The sequence below is a fragment of the Panulirus ornatus genome, chromosome 7 (assembly GCF_036320965.1).
Source record: "Panulirus ornatus isolate Po-2019 chromosome 7, ASM3632096v1, whole genome shotgun sequence".
Lineage (NCBI taxonomy): Eukaryota > Metazoa > Arthropoda > Malacostraca > Decapoda > Palinuridae > Panulirus > Panulirus ornatus.
The window spans coordinates 22,593,884-22,608,572 of record NC_092230.1 but is presented as its reverse complement, the minus strand read 5'-3'; the positions used below and the strand labels follow the sequence as shown (position 1 = coordinate 22,608,572).

The following is a 14,689-nucleotide window of genomic DNA, read 5'->3' as shown; positions in this document are numbered from 1 at the left end:
ATTGGTAATTTTGTAGTAAACGGTTATGCAAACCATGAACGTTATTTAATGCTATTATTATTATCGTTCAAGATCTTTAGCATTAAACGTGTGTGAAAATTGGAATCATTTGAACAAATGTTAAGAATTAAGGGAAAAAAATTTATCAACGGAATATAGAGGGACAAGATGTGTGACGCTGGTCACCCCTGGCTGACTGACACACAGTGTCCAGCCAACCTTATCTTTAAGATACATTATCATGGTGTTGGGTGGGTGGGTGGGTGGGGCAGTGTCCATGTTGGGGGAAGGGGATACTCTACTGTGTCTTCTAGAGAAGGTGAGGGTAGAGGGGGAATATACCCATTTATGTATCTCCGTTAGGTGAGGATAGAGGGGAATATACCCATTTATATATCTCCGTTAGGTGAGGGTAGAGGGGGATATACCCATTTATATATCTCCGTTAGGTGAGGATAGAGGGGAATATACCCATTTATATATCTCCGTTAGGTGAGGGTAGAGGGGAATATAACCATTTATATATCTCCGTTAGGTGAGGATAGAGGGGAATATACCCATTTATATATCTCCGTTAGGTGAGGGTAGAGGGGGATATACCCATTTATATATCTCCGTTAGGTGAGGATAGAGGGGAATATACCCATTTATATATCTCCGTTAGGTGAGGGTAGAGGGGAATATACCCATTTATATATCTCCGTTAGGTGAGGGTAGAGGGGGATATACCCATTTATATCTCCGTTAGGTGAGGGTAGAGGGGAATATACCCATTTATATATCTCCGTTAGGTGAGGGTAGAGGGGGATATACCCATTTATATCTCCGTTAGGTGAGGGTAGAGGGGGATATACCCATTTATATCTCCGTTAGGTGAGGGTAGAGGGGGATATACCCATTTATATCTCCGTTAGGTGAGGGTAGAGGGGGATATACCCATTTATATATCTCCGTTAGGTGAGGGTAGAGGGGGATATACTCATTTATATCTCCGTTAGGTGAGGGTAGAGGGGGATATGCCTTATTATATCTCCGTTAGGTGAGGGTAGAGGGGGATATGCCCTATTATATCTCCGTTAGGTGAAGGTGGGGAATGCACCTTATCATATCTCCGTTAGGTGAAGGAGAGGAGGATGTACACTATATATCCTAGTAACTGGTTATATGTGAGGGAGTTATGATGTCTTGTATCCGTAACACATTACAAATGGGGGAACTACCCCTATTATCTTGCTCACAATGTGGTGTGCCGGGGGGGGGGGACTACTCCCCCATTATGTGAACGCAACTGAGACACTGGGGAGGGATGAAGGAGGGGGGGAGGGGGGGTGAATCAGTCGCATCCCAATACACACCTGTGACCACATATGTGTCAAGCTTTTACAAGTTCCCCTCCCCATTTGTGTTACTTATACACACTAATATACATTAATATATATATATATATAGATATATATAATATATATATAATATAATATATATAATATATATATTTTTTTTTTTTTTTTTTTTTTTTTCATACTATTCGCCATTTCCCGCGATAGCGAGGTAGCGTTAAGAACAGAGGACTGGGCCTTTGAGGGAATATCCTCACCTGGACCTCTTCTCTGTTCCTTCTTTTGGAAAAAAAAAAAAAAAAAAACGAGAGGGGAGGATTTCCAGCCCCCCGCTCCCTTCCCTTTTAGTCGCCTTCTACGACACGCAGGGAATACGTGGGAAGTATTCTTTCTCCCCTATCCCCAGGGAAATATATATATATATATATATATATATATATATATATATATATATATATATATATATATATATATATATATATATATATATTTTTTTATACTAATCGCCATTTCCCGCATTAGCGAGGTAGCGTTAAGAACAGAGGATGAGGACTGGGCCTTTGAGGGAATATCCTCACCTGGCCCCTTTCTCTGTTTCTTCTTTTGGGAAAAAAAAAAAAATGAGGGGAGGATTTCCAGCCTCCCGCTCCCTTCCCTTTTAGTCGCCTTCTACGACACGCAGGGAATACGTGGGAAGTATCCTTTCTCCCCTATCCCCAGGGATAATATATATATATATATATATATATATATATATATATATATATATATATATATATATATATATATATATATATATATATATATATATATATATATATATATACAGGAAGTTTTACGTAGAAAATTCTGTAGTTATAACGATGGGTTACATGTGCTGCTGCAGGTAGGCCCATGGCAGTGTGACGACCCCCCCCCCCCCCCCCCAAGGTGTGGGATACACCACTTGTTACGTAATATAGAGTGAAATGGGGGTGGGGGGGTGTGGGGGGTAGTAACCACTTACCGCACCCTTGGGGAGGAGGAGGAAGGGTTAGGGGGAGGGGGGGGAGGGGGGAGGAGCAGCGATCAGCTTACACCAGGCAGGGGGGGAGGGGGGGGGAGGGAGGGTTGGCCGGTCCCTCACCCATGTGAGGCTTCTGTTGATCCTCCAGCCCGCGGCTCACACCCACCCGGCCCCACCCACCGCGCTGCACGATCAACGTAAAATCTCGAAATAAATCATTCGTTTCAACGTTAAATATCGCTCGGTATTTTCTCAGTCTGCCTCGGGCGGAGTAGGCGATCCACAGTGTTGTGAGGGAGGAGGGAAAGTACATTAAGCCCCATAATCTCAGGTAGATCATCTTACGGAATTATGAGGTAGATCAACCACTGCCTCATCGCTACAAAATGAGTGATAAACTCACACTCCCCTGGTTCCTATGTGTGGGGGTACGGGACGGCTGGACACGTCAGGGTAAACCTTCTGTAAACTTGTAAACTCATGACTGTAAGATGATAACCAAGGCTATAAGCTGTCGACCAGTTTCTTGTACTGTATCTACGAATGAGCACCGAGGTAGAAGGAGACTTACGATCCGTTTTCTTCGTCTTTTCTTCACTTTTCCTCGTCTTTTTCTTCTGCTAACCTCGTCTCCCAAGGAACCCCTCCCACCAACCTCCCCCAGAGTTCTCTCAAGTCCCCCAGAACGGGAGGGGACGCTTCGAGTTCGAGAGGATGTTCGTTATCTTTACACGCTCGAACGAGGCCAAGGGCGAGGCTAGCGCGTAGTACTCACCGCCCGCGGAGAGAGAGAGAGAGAGAGAGAGAGAGAGAGAGAGAGAGAGAGAGAGAGAGAGAGAGAGAGAGAGAGAGCATCAAGAACTATTCAATACGTATTGTGAACTCCATCGTAAACTCGACGCTAATGAATCCTTTGCTTAAGCGTTCTCAAGATGACGACCATCGTGTGGCTCGGTGTTATGTATTCCATTAGCGAGCCGCTTATCTCCTTTACCCCCCCCTCCCTCCTCTCGCCTGCCGCCCACACCACCCACACCCACTGCCTCCCGCCCACGCCACTTTCACCCACTGCCTGTCTCTTTGTCTCGTTTCGCTTAACCCCATGAATACAACGGTACAACACTTGAGCTAGACGGTGCGACCCTTGAGCACGATGGTAAGACCCTTGAGCACGACAATACGTCCCTTGAGCACGACAGCAAGACCCTTGAGCATGACGGTGCGACCCTCGAGCACGACGGATACTCTTGAGAACGACAATACGTCTCTTGAGCACGACGGTATGACCCTTGAGCACGACAATACGTCCCTTGAGCACGACGGTAAGACCCTTGAGCTAGACGGTACGACCCTTTAGCACGACGGTATGACCCTTGAGAACGACAATACGTCCCTTGAGCACGACGGTATGACCCTTGAGCACGAAAATACGTCCCTTGAGGTCGATGGTACGACCCTTGAGCACGACGATCCTTCCCTTGAGCACGACGGTCCTTCCCTTGAGCACGACGGTACGAACCTTCAGCACGACAATACGACTCTTGAGCACGACAACACGTCCCTTGAGCACGAATTTACGACCCTTAAGCACGACGGTACGACCCTTGAGCACAACAATACGTCCCTTGAGGTCGATTGTACGACCCTTGAGCACGACGGCCCTTCCCTTGAGCATGACTGTACGACCCTTGAGCACTACGGTACGATCCTTCAGCACGACAATACGACTCTTGAGCACGACAACACGTCCCTTGAGCACGACTATACGACCCATAAGTCTGATGGCGTGGTAGGCCAGCGTACCGTCGTGCTCAAGGGTCGTGCTCATGGTGTTGATCACTTCCCATCTAAACATATGGATGCCACCTACACATCTGACTGACGCACCCCCGGCCCCCGTCGTCCACCCACACACCCACCCATACACCTGCCACCCAGCCACGTGAGTTCACGATGCTTGCAGGTGTTTGGGCCACCCACACACACGTGGTAAACCACCTTCACCGTGCTCTCACTACTCACACATCTGTTTTGCTTCCCACATATCTGCCTTACCCCTCGCACATCTGTCTTGTCACACCTGAAAGCTTGCTTCTCTGCTCACACACTTGTCTTGCCTCCCAAACGCATGCCATATCGCTCACACACCTGTTTCTCCCTCCAAATGCATGTCTTATCATTCGCACACCTGCCACAGTACTCAAACTCCTTTTTGATCTCTCGCAGTCTCTGCTGCTTATTAAAGTTGCCTTGCCTCCTACACATATACACACCTTCCACACCTACTACATCAGACAGCACACTCGTTAAATTGCTACCCATACACCTGTTTCATGGTCGCATATAACTGTTACTTTACCGGTACAGTCACACACCTGTTCCGTCACCATACACATCTGTTTCTTCGCCATGATTGTTACCCCCCCCCAACACACACACACACACGCACAGCTGTGCCACGCCACCTACACACCTGTTGATCCTCAACTCCACACATGTAAGTGTGCCTTTCACACCTCTGCTTTGCTGCTCTGGTGATTTTTGGTTTGCCAGGTAGTTAGCAGTTGGACTATGACAACTATTGCCAAGGAATTGCTTGTATCATGTAGACCTATTCTCTAGGTTCAGTAGAATCAAATGTATGTTAAAACAACTATTTCTCAACTTAGTTTATGACGTTTAATGAACTGTTTAATCCAATCAAATATGAGTATTTTTGAATTATTATAACATTTTGATGTTTTCATTAAAAAAGATAAATAATTTGCGTCCGTATCCCCTCCAGGTCAGACATGTTTACGTACGATTTGGTTAAATTTTTGTTGTTGTTTCCGACATTTCCTAGTGTTTATGGATGTCTTAGGGTGTGTGACATGTGCCCTTAGTTGTGGTGAAGTTTCCAACAATGTCCCGAGACATACTTAGTATACCGGACGTATATCAATTGTGATTTATAGACAATTAATTGTGACAGTTGACACGTCGATTGTCTTCCTCTGTACTTGAAATTTACGATCTAAATAACTTGTTTAAGTTGACTCTTATCCCAAGTGCAGTGTGTGAGGTGTAGCCAGACGCTGTAATGCCTGAGACACAAGATTTTGCCTAGAAATTCTCAATAATCCAGTGAGGTTATTTAACATGTAAAATCCCAAGTGATTTGGTTATCACAACAGCAGACTGGTGCTGAAGATGAGCCAACTGGTGTGCCTCTCAACGTTAAGACAGGTACGTTTATTTGTTATGTGATGTTTATTGGTTATATGATGTTTATTGGTTATGTGATGTTTATTGGTTATGTGATGTTTGTTGGTTATGTGATGTTATTGGTTATGTGATGTTTATTGGTTATGTGATGTTTATTGGTTATGTGATGTTTATTGGTTATGTGATGTTTATTGGTTATGTGATGTTTATTGGTTATGTGATGTTTATTGGTTATGTGATGTTTATTGGTTATGTGATGTTTATTGGTTATGTGATGTTTATTGGTTATGTGATGTTTATTGGTTATGTGATGTTTATTGGTTATGTGATGTTTATTGGTTATGTGATGTTTATTGGTTATGTGATGTTTATTGGTTATGTGATGTTTATTGGTTATGTGATGTTTATTGGTTATGTGATGTTTATTGGTTATGTGATGTTTATTGGTTATGTGATGTTTATTGGTTATGTGATGTTTATTGGTTATGTGATGTTTATTGGTTATGTGATGTTTATTGGTTATGTGATGTTTATTGGTTATGTGATGTTTATTGGTTATGTGATGTTTATTGGTTATGTGATGTTTATTGGTTATGTGATGTTTATTGGTTATGTGATGTTTATTGGTTATGTGATGTTTATTGGTTATGTGATGTTTATTGGTTATGTGATGTTTATTGGTTATGTGATGTTTATTGGTTATGTGATGTTTATTGGTTATGTGATGTTTATTGGTTATGTGATGTTTATTGGTTATGTGATGTTTATTGGTTATGTGATGTTTATTGGTTATGTGATGTTTATTGGTTATGTGATGTTTATTGGTTATGTGATGTTTATTGGTTATGTGATGTTTATTGGTTATGTGATGTTTATTGGTTATGTGATGTTTATTGGTTATGTGATGTTTATTGGTTATGTGATGTTTATTGGTTATGTGATGTTTATTGGTTATGTGATGTTTATTGGTTATGTGATGTTTATTGGTTATGTGATGTTTATTGGTTATGTGATGTTTATTGGTTATGTGATGTTTATTGGTTATGTGATGTTTATTGGTTATGTGATGTTTATTGGTTATGTGATGTTTATTGGTTATGTGATGTTTATTGGTTATGTGATGTTTATTGGTTATGTGATGTTTATTGGTTATGTGATGTTTATTGGTTATGTGATGTTTATTGGTTATGTGATGTTTATTGGTTATGTGATGTTTATTGGTTATGTGATGTTTATTGGTTATGTGATGTTTATTGGTTATGTGATGTTTATTGGTTATGTGATGTTTATTGGTTATGTGATGTTTATTGGTTATGTGATGTTTATTGGTTATGTGATGTTTATTGGTTATGTGATGTTTATTGGTTATGTGATGTTTATTGGTTATGTGATGTTTATTGGTTATGTGATGTTTATTGGTTATGTGATGTTTATTGGTTATGTGATGTTTATTGGTTATGTGATGTTTATTGGTTATGTGATGTTTATTGGTTATGTGATGTTTATTGGTTATGTGATGTTTATTGGTTATGTGATGTTTATTGGTTATGTGATGTTTATTGGTTATGTGATGTTTATTGGTTATGTGATGTTTATTGGTTATGTGATGTTTATTGGTTATGTGATGTTTATTGGTTATGTGATGTTTATTGGTTATGTGATGTTTATTGGTTATGTGATGTTTATTGGTTATGTGATGTTTATTGGTTATGTGATGTTTATTGGTTATGTGATGTTTATTGGTTATGTGATGTTTATTGGTTATGTGATGTTTATTGGTTATGTGATGTTTATTGGTTATGTGATGTTTATTGGTTATGTGATGTTTATTGGTTATGTGATGTTTATTGGTTATGTGATGTTTATTGGTTATGTGATGTTTATTGGTTATGTGATGTTTATTGGTTATGTGATGTTTATTGGTTATGTGATGTTTATTGGTTATGTGATGTTTATTGGTTATGTGATGTTTATTGGTTATGTGATGTTTATTGGTTATGTGATGTTTATTGGTTATGTGATGTTTATTGGTTATGTGATGTTTATTGGTTATGTGATGTTTATTGGTTATGTGATGTTTATTGGTTATGTGATGTTTATTGGTTATGTGATGTTTATTGGTTATGTGATGTTTATTGGTTATGTGATGTTTATTGGTTATGTGATGTTTATTGGTTATGTGATGTTTATTGGTTATGTGATGTTTATTGGTTATGTGATGTTTATTGGTTATGTGATGTTTATTGGTTATGTGATGTTTATTGGTTATGTGATGTTTATTGGTTATGTGATGTTTATTGGTTATGTGATGTTTATTGGTTATGTGATGTTTATTGGTTATGTGATGTTTATTGGTTATGTGATGTTTATTGGTTATGTGATGTTTATTGGTTATGTGATGTTTATTGGTTATGTGATGTTTATTGGTTATGTGATGTTTATTGGTTATGTGATGTTTATTGGTTATGTGATGTTTATTGGTTATGTGATGTTTATTGGTTATGTGATGTTTATTGGTTATGTGATGTTTATTGGTTATGTGATGTTTATTGGTTATGTGATGTTTATTGGTTATGTGATGTTTATTGGTTATGTGATGTTTATTGGTTATGTGATGTTTATTGGTTATGTGATGTTTATTGGTTATGTGATGTTTATTGGTTATGTGATGTTTATTGGTTATGTGATGTTTATTGGTTATGTGATGTTTATTGGTTATGTGATGTTTATTGGTTATGTGATGTTTATTGGTTATGTGATGTTTATTGGTTATGTGATGTTTATTGGTTATGTGATGTTTATTGGTTATGTGATGTTTATTGGTTATGTGATGTTTATTGGTTATGTGATGTTTATTGGTTATGTGATGTTTATTGGTTATGTGATGTTTATTGGTTATGTGATGTTTATTGGTTATGTGATGTTTATTGGTTATGTGATGTTTATTGGTTATGTGATGTTTATTGGTTATGTGATGTTTATTGGTTATGTGATGTTTATTGGTTATGTGATGTTTATTGGTTATGTGATGTTTATTGGTTATGTGATGTTTATTGGTTATGTGATGTTTATTGGTTATGTGATGTTTATTGGTTATGTGATGTTTATTGGTTATGTGATGTTTATTGGTTATGTGATGTTTATTGGTTATGTGATGTTTATTGGTTATGTGATGTTTATTGGTTATGTGATGTTTATTGGTTATGTGATGTTTATTGGTTATGTGATGTTTATTGGTTATGTGATGTTTATTGGTTATGTGATGTTTATTGGTTATGTGATGTTTATTGGTTATGTGATGTTTATTGGTTATGTGATGTTTATTGGTTATGTGATGTTTATTGGTTATGTGATGTTTATTGGTTATGTGATGTTTATTGGTTATGTGATGTTTATTGGTTATGTGATGTTTATTGGTTATGTGATGTTTATTGGTTATGTGATGTTTATTGGTTATGTGATGTTTATTGGTTATGTGATGTTTATTGGTTATGTGATGTTTATTGGTTATGTGATGTTTATTGGTTATGTGATGTTTATTGGTTATGTGATGTTTATTGGTTATGTGATGTTTATTGGTTATGTGATGTTTATTGGTTATGTGATGTTTATTGGTTATGTGATGTTTATTGGTTATGTGATGTTTATTGGTTATGTGATGTTTATTGGTTATGTGATGTTTATTGGTTATGTGATGTTTATTGGTTATGTGATGTTTATTGGTTATGTGATGTTTATTGGTTATGTGATGTTTATTGGTTATGTGATGTTTATTGGTTATGTGATGTTTATTGGTTATGTGATGTTTATTGGTTATGTGATGTTTATTGGTTATGTGATGTTTATTGGTTATGTGATGTTTATTGGTTATGTGATGTTTATTGGTTATGTGATGTTTATTGGTTATGTGATGTTTATTGGTTATGTGATGTTTATTGGTTATGTGATGTTTATTGGTTATGTGATGTTTATTGGTTATGTGATGTTTATTGGTTATGTGATGTTTATTGGTTATGTGATGTTTATTGGTTATGTGATGTTTATTGGTTCGCTGAAGATACAGCGCTGGTGCTGATTCAGTGAGAAAACGCAGAAGCTGGTGAGTGATTTGGTAAAGTGTGTGAAAAGAAGAAATTTATGAGTAAATTGAATAAGAGCAAGGTATTAGGTACAGTAGGAGTGAGGGTCAAGTCAATTGGGAGTAAGTTTGAATGGAGAAAAACTGGAGGAAGTGAAGTGTTTAGATATCTGGGAGTGGATCTGGCAGCGATGGAACCATGGAAGCGGAAGTGGATCATAGGGTGGGGGAGGGGGCGAAAATCCTGGGAGCCTTGAAGAATGTGTGGAAGTCGAGAACATTATCTCGGAAAGCAAAAATGGGTATGTTTGAAGGAATAGTGGTTCCAACAATGTTGTATGGTTGCGAGGCGTGGACTATGGATAGAGTTGTGCGCAGGAGGATGGATGTGCTGGAAATGAGATGTTTGAGGACAATGTGTGGTGTGAGGTGGTTTGATCGAGTAAGTAACGTAAGGGTAAGAGAGATGTGTGGAAATAAAAAGAGCGTGGTTGAGAGAGCAGAAGAGGGTGTTTTGAAATGGTTTGGGCACATGGAGAGAATGAGTGAGGAAAGATTGACCAAGAGGATATATGTGTCGGAGGTGGAGGGAACGAGGAGAAGAGGGAGACCAAATTGGAGGTGGAAAGATGGAGTGAAAAAGATTTTGTGTGATCGGGGCCTGAACATGCAGGAGGGTGAAAGGAGGGCAAGGAATAGAGTGAATTGGAGCGATGTGGTATACAGGGTTTGACGTGCTGTTAGTGGATTGAATCAAGGCATGTGAAGCGTCTGGGGTAAACCATGGAAAGCTGTGTAGGTATGTATATTTGCGTGTGTGGACGTGTGTATGTACATGTGTACGGGGGGGTGGGGTTGGGCCATTTCTTTCGTCTGTTTCCTGGCGCTACCTCGCAAACGCGGGAGACAGCGACAAAGCAAATATATACATATATATATATATATATATATATATATATATATATATATATATATATATATATGCCTGGATTTGATGGGAAAGGTTAAGGCTGCCGCTGTAACGGTTTGTGGCATGATGTAGCCAATCCAACTTAGATTCAGTGAGAGTGACTGCAGGTTGGATGCCGTAAACGTTACCCATTGTTATCACTTCCTCACAAGGTAACCTGTTGTGACTGGATAGGCTAAACTGTGGCGCTGTAAATACGTCTCTTCATTCGATGAAATTAAAACTGCAGCCTTGTTAGTCTTGCTGAATGTATGTATAGATTCAACGCTGATTTACAGCCTGAATAATTATTAGCCTGTTACTCTTCGTTTTGCAATTAAGCTAGTTGAACAACAGGTTTGCTTGGCCACTAAGAACCAGACAGACGAGCAAAAAGTTTAGATGTGAAGACAGCCTAGCTCGGGAGACTGCTGGCCGCTGCCTGCTTGCATGGTGTTGTTGTTGAAGATTGGCCAGGCCTTGGAGTGGCACGAGCCGAGTCTCGTCTAGACGACCCGTCGCCCTCTTTTTCCTCAGCTTTGCCAGCTTGAACTTGGCTGCCCTATTTGTTATGTACTTCCTTGCTCTGCAGAGATGCCGGCGACATCTAATGTTGTTTTGGAATCGTCCGGTTTGTCTTGAGTTCAGTGACGAATTCGTTACGATAATGTTTGCGGTTTTTTTTTTTAATGTGGCGTAGACAACACTTTTTCTTTCATAACCTGAGGTTGTAGTTGCTAGCTAGCATTGGAACGGTTGTAATTTTCATAACTTGAAGGATGTAGATGCTAACACTAAAAGTTGCAAATTTCATAACCGGGGGTTGTAATTGCTGACATGAAAAGTTGTAACTTTCATTACTTGAGGTGTGTAGTTGCTAACCAGTACAAGTTGCAAATTTCATAACCGGAGGTTGTAGTTGCTGACTTTGGAACAGTTGTTGCTTTCACAGCCTGAGCTTATAGTTCCTGCAGTGGAACAGTTGTTGTTTTTATAATGCGAGATTGCAGTTGCTGACATTGGAATAGTTGTAACTTTCATAGCCTAAGGTTGTAGTTGCTGTAAACCCTCCAGGAGGACCGATTGGTTGTTATATTTAGGGATTGAGGGTTGTAGTCCCTCCCTCAGGGTCTTATTACCAGAGGCTATGATAGTTGTTGGTAGAATGGTTGTGAATGACCGTGAGACGCAGTCTTGCGTATTGTGCAGTGTTGTTTATTCTTATTTGTGTGTGTGTGTGTGTGTGTGATTACTTTTCTGTCTCACGGAGAGTTGTACATTCTCAACCCTGTTTGTATGTACTATGTATGAATGTTGTCGACACGGAAGGGGCTATCACATGTCTTAGTCGTCATCGTAATCATCTCAGATGAAAGAGAAAACAAAAAGGAGGAAGAGAATGAAAAAAAGAAAATGGAAAACAACAGTTCTTGCTCCTCAGGTGTTTTGTGGACCTAACTCGTAAAATTAGAGAGGCCAGGAAGGGGAAGAAATGGAAGAGAATATATATAACAGCATAGGTTCGAATCGTGGTTGCGGCAGTCGTTTCACAGTCAACCCAGCTATTCATCCTGCTCTAAGGGTTGGTCGATGAAATGGGTATCTGTCTCAGGCTAGGATATATATATATATATATATATATATATATATATATATATATATATATATATATATATATATATATATATATATAGCGTTAATGGGATGGCCTTGATTAGGGCCTCAATTGCCCGTGCCGTCTCAACTAATATAAAAGGAGCTTCGTAGTCCGACTATATTACCCTCGGGAGCCTCTTACGTCGGCTCCCACAGCTCTGACGTTTTGCTCTTCGCGTTCATTATAATATGGACTCCTTGGCAATGACAGGGTTCTCAGACACGACTCTATTCTTTTCCCCACGATGATGATACAGCCTTGTCGACTGTTACTTTTCGCACGTTGTGTAACCACTGACAGAGGGAGTTTGGTAACACCCCTTGATGTGTGTATATATATATATATATATATATATATATATATATATATATATATATATATATATATATATATAACAAATAAATGAATTACTTTACATTAGCGATGGGTTTCGTGAGTCTTACTCCACGTCTGTTCTCATTTATCTGCGACTACATAGCATCTCTCTAGTGGTGCCGATGTTCACGACCAAATATCGTAGTTTCGTACATTATATTTTCTTTTACTTATCCCTCTGACCCGCCTCGCTCTGTCGTGACACAAATTTACCCCCACCAGGACCTTATAGATACATAGCAGTCTTGTAGTTATCACTCATATTCTCAAACATCCCACCCCACTCCCTTTCGTCTGTGACACTTAAGGAAGAAGGTTCACTGGACTGAGTCAAATTTCCAGTTCGAATCGTCTTGGAATGAACGCTGCCTCGCGTGCGTTGCTTTCCAGTACATGCAGAACAACGACTAACGTATATATAATCATTTTGGGGAAATTGGACACATGTAGATCCTTTCTCCTGGTCTTTTAAAACCAAGATATGATCGATGTTAACATGAATTCCCTCGCATCATTGGCTGACGTTATCGAGCGTAGAAACTCCTTCATCCGACTCAATATTTTTTTTTTCTCTCTAAAGTCGTTGCATATCAACGGTTCGTTAGGTCAGACGGTAGGAACTTTGTGACGCGTCTCGTCATAGTGACAGATCGTACTTAGGTCCTCCAGCCGAGACCTGCTGTAGATCCGCTTACCCTCGTTTCCGTCCTGATAACAACGCTAGGGCTGCCCTTCCTGCTGATAAAGCCACACTTGCCCCCGCTTCTCCCACACATTCCACTTTACACGATTCTGCCATATCTTGTCCTCTGCGTTATACCTTATCTTCTTAACTGTATATTCCTATATATTCATATCGCCAGGTCCAGCCAGGGGTCTCTCCACTTGCAGTGGCGGACGGACCACTGGGTCATAGATAGACGGACCACTGGGTCATAGACAGACTGACCATTGGGTCATAGACAGACGGACCACTGGGTCATGGACAGACGGACCAGTGGGTCATAGACAGACGGACCATTGGGTCATAGACAGACGGACCATTGGGTCATAGAGAGACGGACCACTGGGTCATAGACAGACGGACCACTGGGTCATGGACGCCTCCTTAAACATGATTCAGCCATCACTCTGCTTAAAGACGGGCAAAACTATGCGGACTGGATGGTGTCCGACCTTGTGTTGTGAAGGAGCGAGCCTTCGAAGCCTTGCTCCTGTGCTTGCTCGTCTGTCTCGCCTTGGAAGACCAGAAGTTTTCGTTCGTATCGCATGAAGAGCGATGTTTCTTATTTTTACGTTCTCTCTCTCATACTCTCATCCCCTTTACTTGTGTTCGTTCGGCTTGTGATCCTGGTAGCTTAGCTTGGCAGATTACCACATCCTTAATCCTGTAGTAGTAGCCTAGCTTGGCAGACAGCCACATCCTTTAGGTGCCATTATTTCCCACTCACACCGTGTGTCTCACCTCATTACGTTCCTCATCTCGCACCTGGACAACATCGCCCAATGGGGGTAGACGTAAGCTAATCAATATCACTGTTACCTAAACCCAGACTCAAGCTTTTCTCTAGACTGCAATATTCCTTGTTAAGATTATCTTGTATATCTCAACTCTGTTGGTGAATTTTACCTTATATTCCTATGAGTCCACGGGGAAAATGAAACACGATATCGTGTATCATTATCCCCGTGGACTCATAGGAATATACTTGAGCACGCGCAAAATTGTGATTCTTTCCAATATATATATATATATATATATATATATATATATATATATATATATATATATATATATATATATATATATACATATATATATATATATATATATATATATATATATATATATATATATATATATATATATATATATATATTTATATATATACACATTTATATATATATATATATATATATATATATATATATATATATATATATATATATTATCTGAAAGTCATCTTTTTGTGAAATACTTTAGTGCGTCAAAAATTGTAGGAAATCTGTTCAGGTCTGGAACGTCCCTGAGCCCCGAGCAGAGACTTGATATGTGTGTACCGATAAAGGTCCAGTCAGT

General features: G+C 39.4%; 1 protein-coding gene across 1 annotated transcript in view; it reads left to right on the top strand.

Annotated features, from left to right (window-relative positions):
• Positions 1 to 5,199: 5,199 nt before the first annotated feature.
• The window catches only part of Dus4 (Dihydrouridine synthase 4), a 333,705-nt gene continuing 324,215 nt past the window's right edge, over positions 5,200 to 14,689 (top strand). Inside the window, exon 1 of the mRNA XM_071663316.1 lies at positions 5,200 to 5,571. The gene's annotated coding sequence lies outside the window, so the exon portion shown is untranslated. The remainder of the gene's footprint in view (positions 5,572 to 14,689) is intronic.